The sequence below is a fragment of the Mesoplodon mirus genome (assembly GCF_964341445.2).
Source record: "Mesoplodon mirus genome assembly, chromosome: 12".
Lineage (NCBI taxonomy): Eukaryota > Metazoa > Chordata > Mammalia > Artiodactyla > Ziphiidae > Mesoplodon > Mesoplodon mirus.
Window position 1 is genome coordinate 105,442,780 of NC_138988.1, and position 13,616 is coordinate 105,456,395.

The window sequence follows — 13,616 nt, forward strand, 5'->3', positions numbered from 1 at the left end:
CCAGACATGGTCTAGGCTCTGGGGAGACACCACTGAGTAACCTAAACAAACTCCCTCCCTCCTGGTCCTCATGTTCTGGGCAAGGGAAGCCGGTACTAAACAAGAGAGATGAGTGAAATGCACAGCCTGATGGAGGGCGGTAAGTGCTATGAAGTAAAATAAAGGCAGGGGATGGGGCTCTGAGCACAGGTCTGAGAGAGGCAAGGGCCAGGCCATGGAAACACGTGGGAAGGGCAAGTGCAAAGGCCCTGTGGTGGTCGTGGTCGTGCCCTGAAGGCTCGAGGAGCAGCAAGAAGGGCAGGATGGCTGGGGCGGGTTGAGCAAGAGGGACAGTAATTGGAGGGAGAGCAGATTGGATCATACAGGGTTTTACATATATATGTGTGCTTTATACAGGGCCTTGTAAGGGCTTGGCTGTCACTCTGAGTGACATGAGAAGCCCTTGGAAGTTTCCAGCAGTGGGTGGCCTGGGCTGGCACACGTGTAGCAGGATGGCTCTGGCTGCTCCGGGGAGATTAGACTGAAGGGGGCGAGGACGGATCGGGAGACCAATGAGGAAGCTTTCGTGGCAGTTCAGCTGCGAGAAGACGGGGGCCAGACCTCGGCGGCAGCAGTGGAACCCGGAGCTGGGGCTGCGTTGGGGTCTGATTTGAAGGTGGAACCGGCAGGGTTGCTGATGGAGTGGGTGTGGTAGCGAGAAACTGGAGACGGGATGGGACCGACCGCACACTCAGGCGCCCAGCCGTGTCCCATCCCGTCAGATTCCACCGCTGTGGGCGGAGGGACACAGGGACACTGAAACAGCCTCTGAAGACCAGGAGTCCAGGTCGATTCCGAAAAATTAAAAATAAAGAAAAGGAAAGCTCTGATTGGGGTTGGAGTAGGGGCTTGGGGTGGGGCCCCTGTCCCAGGGCCTTCTCTTTCCCTAAATCTCATTGGACTGACCACTGATGGGGTCTGTGTGTGACCCTGGACAGCTGAGCGGCCCGCGTTTGTCCAGGGTGACTACTGTGTCCATTTTTCCTCTTTGTTCAGTCTGAGCAAAAGCAAACTGCTCAGGGGCAGTGGGGTGTGTCCCCTCCATCCCTTTGGGGACACTGTACCCACTTTTAGTGGGTCTGTCTCTCCCTCAGCAGGTCGCGGGCTGTCCACCAATGTATGCCAACATCGCCCCCTGCTATCCAGTGCTGCCCAGACTTGCGCCCCATGTCCGATCGTAGGGGCCCAAGGAACATCCCTTCTTCACGTGCAGCAGGGCTGGACGTCTGGGGGGATGAGATGAAGTTAGTGCCCCATTTTCCCATTTCTGACAATCCATTCTGTTGGTGTTATTTTTGACCAATACCATGCGCTTGTCCTCTGAAGGGACTATCCTTCTACAGCTAGCAGAACTGAATGAATCCTTCCAGGGATGCAAATATGGGTGACTTGTTTAAGAGCTTCTCCACAACATGCTTCAACACCATCACCTTTCAGTGGGTGACACCACCTTTGTTGGTGCTTTTCCCCAGCGACCCCAGGCACTTTGCCTGCACGTGGAGGAGGGCACGGTGACAGGGGCTCTGGCTCAGAGCGACTCTCTCTTTTAAGGCTCAGTGATGCACCCAGCAGGGACACTTCTGCAGAGTAGAAAGCTGAGGATTCAGCAGTGGAAAAACTGGTAAAGGAGACCCTGTGTCAGAAGTCTAGGAGGCCGTCCTTTTGTCTGGCGCGGCCATGCTACCGTGTCAAGGCCACATCTATCAGCAGGACAGGGGGGATGGCGTGGGCTCCCAGAATCGTCCCGGCCCTGCGCTCTTGTGGTCCCATACAAGGGTCTCCTCTCTGCTTCACTGTGTTTTGGTTGGAGCAGCTCTTTATTGGTGGATACTTTGAGCAAATCGTCCTTTAGCAGATGGCTTGGCGCGCATTCAGTGAGATAATTCTTGTTGAATCAAGGGCACTCCGAATAACCCTTTCCGTGTGGACTTCCTCTCTCCGTATCTCAGCGAGATGCTGACGTGCATTATGCGTCAACGACCTGCATTTACATGAAGAGGGACGAGATGAAAGGTCTTTCCTGCTGGGGGGCCTCAGACACAGGCTTCACACAGGGCCTCTGCGGTCAGCATCCGTGTCCTGAGCTGGGAAAGAGACATAAGGCCGCGCCAGAAAAGATGTCCAGAGCCAAAGAGCCAGGCTTTTTTTTTTAAGCTGACTTTGCTGATCTTGGCAAACTCTTCTACTAGTAACACTTGGTGCATTTACAAATAATAGAATGAATTGGGACAGGAGGGCAAGTGTTTCCTGATGATACAGTCAGATTTCATTGTTGAAGGCATCACCACAGTCAGAGACCATCCAATGTTTTGCACACCGTGCTTTGTTTCAACATGTTTTTGCCGAGTGAATCAGTAGCACCTGGGGGTTGGGTGCTACATGGGGGTGGGTCTGTGCTTTATAAATGCTTCGTTAGTTGCCATGGTTTGCAGACTAAACTGGACCGTTTGAAAATGGTTAGAAAGAAAGTGGTGAAGGGCCGAGAATACTTTGACGTAGATATTAAAAATCAAGTAAACAAAATTATTTTATTGGAGTAATAGAAATGAAATTTAAAATAATGAAATAAAAAGGTAGACATGTGGTTTTGGAGCCACTGAAGCTATTCTGCTTGCTCTTACACACTTACGTGTGGAATCCAGGGTCCTTCTAGAGAGGCAGATCTAAACGGGGTGATTTGTTATGTTTAGGTGCAGAAGAACTTGCAGAAACAAAGTGTCAAAATATTTTGAAGACTTACACTGATGTGGACGTGATGTTACCTCAGCTAAACTTGTCACATGAACCAAAACAAAGAACATCCATTAGAAAATAGTTACGAGCGATTCGGACTCTGAAATCTGCTTTGAGGATTCAGAGAGTCTTAATTAACTAGAGTTTTATTTAGCGTTCTTTGCATTTGAACAGAAACTGCTCATTCTGAAATAATTTTAGACTTAGAGAAAAGTTGTTGAAAAAAAAAAAGTCGAGAGAATGCCTGTGTACCATTCATCCAGCTTCCACTAACGTTCTCATCGGACACATCTGCATTTTAATGCTCAAAAGCAGGGAATTGACATCGGTCCAGTACTGTCAACTAAAGTACAGACCTTATTTGTTTCTCCATTAATGTCCATTTTCCTTTTCGTTCTGGAATGCAACTGGGGTCCCATATTGCTGTTTTCATTTCTCCTTCAATTATAACATCAGTAACAACAGCAGAGCTGATCTTTACGTTCCCAGGGTGCTTCACAATCCTTCATCCCAGGGAGGCGGGCCTCCGTCACGTCAGAAGCCAAAGCTCAGGCGTGAAGCTCTTTGACAATCTCCCCTCGTTAGTGAGACTTGCTGATAATCTGGAGGGAGTGGGATTTCTCCAATTTGTGAGGTTATTTAATATCAGAAAAGCACTAAATGCATAATTCTGTGTATGCATCTTCATACAGAGATTAGAGAATAAATCAACACATCAACAAGTAGCTTCTGCCGTTGACTAGGAATGCCAGGAAACATGCATCTGCTTTATTTTTCAGTTTCCTCCTTTTTCAAATGTTACTGTCTTTTCTGTTTGGTCTTTTTTGGATAGCCCTGTCCAGTTTCTAATCTCTGAAACAAAGATAATTCGGGAGGGTGACAGGTTAACTTTTTGCAGCTGTGGTTTCTGGCCCTGGCCTTGGACACCACTGTTACAATGATGATGGTGGAAGCTGGTACTTTGCTTCCTGGAGCTCACAGGTTCCCATATCCCTTCCCGTGTTCATTCTAAGAGTGACCCCTGGGAGTCAGAAAGCTGAGCCCTGCTGTCCAGCAGGGCATGACTTTGTCATCCCAGGTAGATTTGCGCCGACTCTGACCCTACACCCCCCCTCTTTGCAGCTGTTTTTCTTCTCCGCTCTTTAGGGCAGAAGAGGTTAATTTGTCCCTGTCTTGGTCTGTTCTGCCAGTGCCTCTTCTTGTATTTCAGTCTTAAGCCCATTTCACTCTAAAACTCTAACCCCTTTGCAAGTGTATCCACTCCTGCGACTTATGTTTTCATTTAAAAGGCAGTTGCTCCAAGTTCCAAGGGGGCAGTGATCATGTCTCTTCACTAATGTGTGTCTAGGATGTAATGTACAGCGCCTGGTACATGGGAGGAGGGCGGGAACTATCTGCCCAATGAGCGAATCACTCAGGCTTGTTTCCGGTCCCGACCTCCCTCCTGAGCTCCGGACCTGTGTCTCACGCAGCTCACCCAACATCTCCGAGTGGACATCTTGCAGAAACTTGATGTCTCTCACAGGGGCCTCTCGTTCCTCAGGCCAACGTCCTTCCTCTGATGATTCCCTCTTGTAGAAAATGGTCCCACTATACAGGCCATTCTTCAGCCGGCATCCTGGAAGGCAGACAGGACTCGTCCCATCACCTCACTTCGCACATTTAATCATGGTTTCTCTTCCCTGAATATTTCTCAGGTTTGTCTCCATCCCTGCTGGTACCGCCCAGGCCCAAGGCAACCTGACATCTCTCCCGGCCCCATGCTCAGTCCCCACCAGCCACTTTCTTCTCTGCAACGAGGAGGAACTCTGAAATGTAATCTGGTCCTGTCATTGTGACTGAAAGGCCTTCAGTGATTTCCCAGTATACAGATGACGAGCACTTTTTTCCACTTTTTTTGACTATGATGAGTGGTAAGAAATACTTCTTACGTCTAGACCAGTAACCACACACACTCATGCATGCGTGCATGTAAACACACACACATGCAGACACACACACACACGCTTTAATGGATTATGATGCTAAGATGGAGAATAAAGATAAATGGGGTAAAGTTAAGTAAGGTGGAGAATAAAGCTCCAAATCTGTACGTGGCTTGTGAGGCCCCAGGATCTGGCTCCTGCCCCACCTCCCCGCCTGCATACATCTCTTCCCATCTCTTGTGCCCCTCACCCACCCTGGCCTCAGCTACTGCAGGTCTGCAGGGTTTTCAGGTCCTTGAATCTGGTGTGTAATCCTATGACAAGTGCACAGTTGCCTCCGCCTGGACCAGCACCCATGCCCCCTGCCCAACCTTGAGGCTCAGCCCAAGTGTCCCTTCTCCAGGGCGGCCTTGCCCGGCATGCCTTCTCCCCAGGCCTCAGCCTGGGCTGCTGTGCACCCCAGCAACCTTCAGAGTCTGTGCCACTAATACAATGAAACGTGATTTCTTCACTCTGTGAGGGCAGGGGCCATATTTGTCTTTCTCACTGCTGTATTCAGAGTGCCCGGCAAAAGACAGTAATAAGTATTTGTTAAATTACCAGATTGATTAGCCAGACCTGTTTTGTATAATGGACAGGCTTGTTAACTTAAATCGGTGAAGATAAAATCATTGCTTCTTGATTGGGAAATAAGGAGGAAACGAGGCTTGACTTTCTCCGCTCGGCTATAGCAGGAGAACTGTGTCACACGCAGCTCAAGAGGATGTTTATAGAATTATAACTTCATGTGCACTTAACGTTCACTACTTAAACAGTCTCACAGTAACTTCAGTTCATCATAAATGTCTGTGTTGAATAGCCCTTGGGTTCCTAAGATAGAAAATGGTAAATGAGACTTTACGATCAAGTTAACAATTAAATATAGAACTATACAATATATACACGCTGGCAGGACTAGTTTTACCTTAGCTCAAAGTGTATGTTGCTCATATGGGTAAATGCATGTAGAGTCCCAGCATGACTGTGTTTTTAGCAGTATTATTGATACATTGCTTTTAGCCAGATATATATTCCATACCAAAACATTAAAAACTGGTGAGAAACTTGTTTACAATGACATTATTAGTTACAACCATGTTCGAATGACATGAAGACCCAGGTTTTCATTCAAAGAAACCTAATGTTCTTATTTAGCTTCTTATTGTTTTATCTTTGCAAAGCTCTGCTCTCCATTCTGTTTGCTGAAATCACTCAAAAATTATTAGAAATCCTCTCCATTGTACGCCAGCGCCCTCTGAGACTCCTCCCCAGGTGACTGTCCAGCCTGGCCCCCTCACTCAGGCCAGCCTTAGGCCACTGGAAGCAGAGCGTGTTCATCCGAGCAGCTGGAAGGACTAGAATGTTCTTATGCAGGTTGAGTTGGAACCTGCCCCCCTCCTGCCCAGAGCTTTTGTCTGTTTATCTCTGTCTGAGTTCTGAGTCCAGCCGAGCAGGTCCAAGCCCATCTCCATGGCCAGTGCATCAGGGACTCAAAGGCAGCAGGTCATACTGGCAACACTTCCTTCCCTGCCCTTGATTCTACACAACTGTCTCTCATGTGGCATGATTTCTACATCCTCAGCTGGCTTGATCTCCCTCCTCTGGGTCTAGAAAGCCAATGCTGTTTTTCCGGGGAAAATGATAGCCGCTTGGGCAATGTATCAGCCAGGATCCAATCAGGAGGCAGAAACCACGGAGTAAATTGAAGGGGGAAAGTTTAATGTAAAGAATTCTTAACTAAGAGGAGGTTGGAGTCTTGACGGGTCGGCTGGTTAGAAGTGAAGTGAACTCTACAGAGTGGCCACTCCTGGCTGAGACACAGAGCCCAAGAAAGGGGTCCTGGTCCCTGACCTGGGGGCTGGCCTTGTTGGGAAGGTCGCAGACAGGGCTCCCTGAGTGTGAGAGCCACACGCCTAGAACAGCCAGAGGAAGCTCCTCCCAGGAGGCGTCGCAGCAGTGTTGCTCTGCTGAGGGGCTGGAAGGGCTCCACCTGCTGCTGTAGAAATGCCGAGTGGGCCGGGGGCTGACGGGAGAGCCCGCTGGGGCAGGAAGGAGCCCTTCCTTCTGGAATGTCTCTGCAGGGCCCTCTCATGACAAAGCCCGACACTGTGCTGCTGGCAGAGGAAATGATGTAGCAGCTTCCTCGTCACGGCTGGTTCATGGGGGAGAGCTTGGAGCCCTGGATGCGTTGCCAAGGAGCCCAGGTGATTCACAGGTGCCTAGGTGTCCTGCCCTGCTTTCTGCTGAGGCTGTGTCACGGAGGGGGAGGGCTGTGAGTGCCTGGGCCCTTGGTGGGAGGGCGGATTCCCACCACGAAGGAGCGTGAGGCTCAGCTGCCCGGATGGGCTGTGTGGGCCGCGCTGGCCACCCCACGTCCAGTTCAGTGACCTTGGAGCAGCCAAACACGTGATTCCGTAAACTGAGGGGCGCTCTGTTCTGCCAAGTCCCAGGGACCCGTTGGGCCAAGTGAGAGCGCGAGGGGGCGGGTGCGAGCTGCAGCGCGGCCGCTGGCGGGGTCGTCACCTCTCCCAGGGTGAACCGGAGTGTGCCTGCTCCGGCCCACTCCCGGGGGGGGGCATGGCCCGGGCACAGGAGAGCCCCTCAGGCGGATGCTGCCCCGCTGGGAGGGGCGGCCCCGGCGCCCGATCCTAGTGGCGGCCGAGTCTCCAGGCCCCGAGGTGGGACCAGCGGCCCAAGGACCCGAGGCCCGGACGCGGCCCGGAGCTGAGGGCGGGGCCGGCGAGCTCAGTGCCAGTCGCAGGGTTGCGCCGTGCAGGGCGGCCTGTCCCCGCGTGAGCGGCCCCCCCAACGAAGGGGACACTGCTCGGCGGGGCCGGGGGGGGCGGCTGCCGGGAGGGCCCAGGCAGCAGAGCAGAGCTGAGGCTGCGCTCCGGTTCTGCCGCGGGGAACCACGCCTCCCCGGGGAACCACGCCTCCCCGGGGGAGGACCCCCAGCACCCTGGCCCGGGCCCACGCCACGTCCTGCGGCCCAGCAGCTGCCTCCTGCACACACCTGGGCTCGGGCTCCGGGTGCAGGCGCACGTCTGCATGCGAGCCCAGGCCCTGGAGGGGTGGGGGGCTGGGGGCCGGCCTGTGCCCGCCCACCTGCGCGCACCTGCACAGGTCGGGGCGCAGACTGGGGCCCTACGTCCCGGGGTCGGCCCAGCGGGACCCTTGGTGTCGGTGCCTGAAAAGCCGGTGGGCTCGGCTCTCCCCTCCGACGAAGGCAGCCATGAAGGAGCCTGGGGTCACCGAGGCCCCAAGCCTACTGGGCTCCGAGGCTTCTCTTGTCTCACCCTCACGTCCAGGGAGGCATACCCTGCTCTCCCTGTGCACGAAACGTCCCGAGGGGGTCGGGAGCAGAACGTGCCTTGTGTTTGTGGTTGAAAGAGGGACAAGAACTGGATTCCAGGCAGGCTCTGCCGTCTGGTCCCCTCTGCCTCTGGAGGCCCCACGTGCGTAAGAGGACAACCCGTCCCTGCCACCGCCAGAATGTCTGGGTGCTGGACACAGCACGGGGGCCAAAGTGAGGCCCAGAACAAGTAGTCGGGGTGACCCAGTGCCCTTTAGGCTGCCAGGCTGGGCTGGGGAGATGCCGAGGGGTGGCGGTGGCCTCTAAGTAAGGACGGGGGTGACGACTCATCTCGCTGGGTGGTGCTGACTAATTCGTCCTCCTTAGAACAATCACTAAGCCCCTGGGGGGCCCTCAGGTGGGCCCAGCAACTCCGGCAGGAGCTCTCTACACCTGGGGAAGCTCTGACGTGGAGCGACAGAGCTGCTGGAGCCCAGCGCTGGGTGGACCCTGGGCCCTGGTGTTGCCAGCCGGTCCCTTGACTTCGGGCCCTTTCTTACTCCGAGAGTCCAAGAATCTGTAGTTCCAAGCCTTAGATACCCTCCTCCTAAAATAAGCCTTTGGATCCAAGACTTCACGTGGGCACCACAGGCCCTGCGTGCAGTTCCTTCTAAAATGTCCTGGAGCAGGTGCTTGTTTTTCCCTTGAGAAGAGGCCAGTTTAGTCCTAAGTGTTCCTTTACCTTCAAATAGCAAACACCAGACTTGCATGGGTCTGGGATTTTCACTCAAAAACTTGTTCTTTGCAGTGAGGTAAAGTAAGCACATCCCACAGGGTTTTGCAGACACAGCAGTAGCCACTGCACCGGCCTGGGCACCCTCCCCTGCTTCATCCGGGGTGAACCCACGGCAGGTCAGCCACCCCTGTGGAGCCGTGGGCCTGTCAGGCCCCTGTGCCACGTGTGCACCAGAAATAGGTCTTATACTCCCAGCCAGCACTCCCCCGTGTACGTAACTCAACAGAGGTCTCACAGAATAGTGCTTACTTTTACTCCCTGCTCTGATATTCCCAATCATGTTTTCTGTTATGTTCATTCATGTTCTACCTCTATTTTGTTATAAAACAATGCTGGTCACAGCCCACTAAAAGGATTTCATGACCCACGAATGGGGTGAGACCCTTAGTTTGAAAAAACCCCATTCTCGTAGGTTGAATTCTGGAGTCAATCCTAACTTTCAGGCATGTTTCATCCTCATTTTATAAGAAAATTCAGGCTTTGATGTGTAATAGCTTCCAGGGTTGTCAACATTGCTTAGAGAAATGAGTTCCAAGAAGCTGAGACTTACGTACATGGGTATTTATTCCTTCCTTCAACGACATTGGATGCACCGTTACTGTGGTTACGAGGGACAAGGCACTGCCAGATGCTGAGGGTACGAATGTTAGTAACCACAGTCTCTCCTGAAGGAGCTCGCAGGCTGGGGGATGAGGACCAGTTCAAGACTGAACTGCCTTGGGGTTCCCTGGGCATTACTTTGGGAAATAGACCTTCCTTTGTAGGACAGGGAGGATGGTCTCTGACAGGTTAATATCCTGTTGCTTTGTCTGGGTTTTTACAGGGAAAGGACCTCCAATTCTGGGGCCACCATGTTGAGAGCCCCAGCTGTCCGCCCTGGGATACAAGCTGTGCCGAGGTCCTTCTCCTTCTCCTGTGGGCACCTGGGATTTCCTGAGATGCCCTGGGAAGGAGACCTGAGCCTCTGGGCCTCCGTGGTGAGGGGTGGCCAGCAGGGCGCCCACAGGGGCCATTCGGGGAGCCACAGGCAGACGAGGCTCTTCCCCAGCAGGCGAATCCGTGAGGAGCTGAACCTGCAGCCTCGGAAAGGACAGTAGTGGGAGCACCGGGCCGGGCTCTTCCAGTGCTTTACAAAATGCACGCGACCAGGCCGCGGGGGACGGGCTGAGCCCACTTTATAGACGGGGCAGGTACAGTGCGTGCTGTCCAAGACCCCGCAGCCAGCCACCGGCAGAGAGGGGACGAGGCTGGTCACCTGTGTGCAGGGGCTGATCCCCAGGGAGGGAGGGGCATGGGGGGAAGTGTCCCCGCGGGGAGGCTCGGGACGGGGGAGGCCTGAGCACCCCCCCAGTCCTGCCCTGCACCCCGCTCCCCGCCGCCCTCTGTCCTCTCCAGGCCGAGGCCGGACGGTGGCACCCAGCGCTGATCCCCTGCAAGCAAACGGTGCCGCTTTCCGTCCCTTCCCCAAGGTCCCATCTTAAGTCACTGAAATGCATCGGTGGGGACCCCGAGGAGGCTCAGGCCTGCGGTTCACAGCGAAGACATCCTTCCTGTTTCCCGGAGGGTCTGCCTCAGCCTCTGTGCTCGTAGACGCCCAGCTAAGGAGTCCTGTCTGTGTGACACATTGCTGCCAGGCAGCACTGCCTCTGGCTGATCTGCCCACTTGTGCTGGTCCCTTTCTCCCTGACCCATAAGGCATCACGGCCTGGGAACACCTGGGCAGATGTCCCCTGTGAAATGTCCACGCGAAAGCATCAATGGTTTCGAGGTTCTCTCGTATTTCCACATCAAAGTGTGCGTAAAAACAACCCCTGCTCCTCGGGGAGACCACAGATGCTGGGGCCGGGCCCCTTCCATCCCCCACAGATCACTGGCTTCGCCAGGGGCTTGCTTAGGAAAATGGTCATTTTGGATTCTTGAGTCTGCACTCTTTGGCCCTGTATCAAACTAAAAGTTTAATGTGAGAATCGAACCGTCATTCTGGGGCAAGAAAAACTGTCTAGGTGCCCGACAAAGCCATATAGAATTTCACAGACCAGAGCCAGCATTATTCAGAGTTGCACACCCCCGTCCCTAATTCAGTTTATTTATTCAGCCGGGGACTTGGGGAATCTACAATTTAAGCTGCAAAACAAGACTATAAAGGGTGTTGGGTATCAATCTGGTACTAAAAGAGGAGGCTGTGGCCCAGCTGCTTCTTGACACCATGTGGCTTTCTCCTGAGGTCCGTGTGTAAATCCAGAGGCTTTGTGCTGACACAGCCTTTGATAAGATCAGCCTTCGAACTGCGGGCGTTTCACTGGGAAAACTAGAAAGAGTTTAGTTTTGAATATGCCATGAGTTTTGAAGAGGCCCCTCCATTGTGCAAAAGTCTGGGGAACAAGATCAGGAGGCTTGAACTTGAGAGACTGAGCTGGCATGAGCTTTGATGGGCTGGGATCTGTCTTACGTGGAGGGACAGGCTCTCTGGGTCCTGGATGAGCTGCCTTTCTCTTTGTGTTCTGGGCTGGACTGTCCCTACCCCCAGCTGCCATATGGTGAAGTCCTAACACTCAGGGCCTCATATGTGACTCTACTTGGCACAGGGTCTTCACAGAGGTGATTAATCTAAAGTGAGGTCTTCAGGGTGGATCCTAATCCAATACGACTGGTGTCCTTTTAAGAAGAAGAGATTCGGAAACAGACACACAGGGAGAAGACGGCTGTCTGCAAGCCAAGGAGAGAGGCCTCAGTAGAAACCAACCAGTAGAAATTAATACGATGTAATGAGTGAAAAAGATACCCTTCCTCCCTCCCTGCCTCTCACCCTGCCCCGCCCCATCCCTGCGGAGGAGGAGCGACGAGAGTGGTTCAGACAAGGGGGGAGGGTCCTGGGTGGAGAGGGACAAGATCAGGAACGTCTGTTGGCAGCTTTATTTTTGTAACAAGTGTGAATCCAACAATACAAACACAGATAGGAAAGGAATGTCACTTTTCTATTTCCTTTCAAATCAAATCAAACATGACCCAGTGCTTTCAGTCCATCTTATTAGAATAAAAATAAAATTAAAACAAAACCCTGCTTCTTTTGTGAAACCTCTGCTTCCTACGCTGGGCAGCTGCAGGCCACCTGCCTCTCTGGCCAAGTTCTGCAGACTCTGCCGACTGGACGCCCCTCACCTCTCTCCCCTCCTTTCTGACCTGCCCACTGGGAGGGTTTCCTCAGTAACTTCTGTTCCTACACCTCTTCCACACGACCACCAGTGAGACGGTTCTAAAATGTCCCTGCAGCACGACACTCTTGTGCCCGTAGGGTGAAGTCTTTATTTTGCCTTCATTTTTGAAAATGTTTTCATGGGACAGAGACATTTAGAATTTATATTTTTCTTTCAGCACTTTAAAGATGTCATTTCACTTTGTTTTGGTCTCCAGTATTTCTGATGAGAAGGCAGCAGTATTAATGTGTCTTTTTTTCTCTGGTTATTTTATGATTTTTCTCTTTCTCATGAGTTTTTAACAACTTGAGGATGAGGTGCTCAGGTGTGGTTTTATTTGTATTTATCCCTCTTAGGATGTGATCATCTTAAATGTCTGGGGATTGTTTTTAATCAAATTAGGAAGAATTTTGGCCAACAGTTTTTCAAATCTTTTTTCTGTCCCGTGTTCTCTTTCCTTTCCTGCTAGGACTCCAACTACACACAGGTTACATTGCTGGACACTGTCTCACATGTGACTTTGGCGCTATTCATTGTTTTTTGAATAATTTTTTCCAGGTCTTCGGTTTGGATAATTTCTATTGAACTTATCTGTCTTCAAGGTCATCGATCTTGAAATATTCAGCATTGTGCAGGTTTCTTTAAAATTTCAGATATTTAATATTTAATTCTAGGAGATTTATTTATTTAGAATTTCTGTTTCTCTCCTAAAATCCTCTAACTCTTTATCTGTATATCTTTTCTTGCAAACTTTTTAAACGTATCTGTTATTTAGGAATTTGGGGTCATCTGTGAATCTGCCCTGTTGACTGCTTTTTCTCTCGACTCTGGGCCATAGTTTCCTGCTTCTTTTCATGTAATTGTTGTATACTGGGCACTGTGGGTGACATGCTGTAGAAATTCGAGATTGGCTTTTACATTCCTATGAAAAATGTCGGCATGGAAAATGCTAGCAGGCAATTAATCCCTCTGTGATTCCGTTCTTTCTGGGATTCTTTCCTCCTCTTCTAGCCACCGTGGTGGCCCCAATCTCTGGCCTCTGCCATCTGAGCACCCAGTGACTACTGCTTTTGCTTGGTCTCGAGCCCCCTGGGGCCTGTGAAGAAGTGCCCGAGGAGGACATATTGGGTAAATGGGGGTCTTCACTCTGTCTGCGTCTTTTCTTTCAAGAGTTGAATCTTCTCCAGTTTCTGCCTCTGTTCTTTGCTCTCTAGTGCCTCAGAATAGCTGTATCCTATCTTTCGTTCAAAGTTTATAATTGATGCTGACAGGAAGGTTAGTGTGGTATAAACTGCTTTGCCATTTCTAGGAGCTGGAAATCTCCAAGACTTTAAATACGCCATCTCATTTAATCTTTACCACATCTCTACGGGGGTCAGGATGGTTTTGCAGAAGACACTGAAGCTCAGGGAGATTGAGTAACTTACCAACCACCACCAGCGGGTCAGTGATGGGAAGGATTCCAGCTGGACAACCGATTCCACAGCCAGTCCCACAGGCATTATATGCATCTGTCCATGCATGTGTGAAAACCTGTGTGCCTCCAAAGCAGTGAGCCTGGAGGGGGCCGGGAATAAGAGCCACGAGCACCTGGGGTG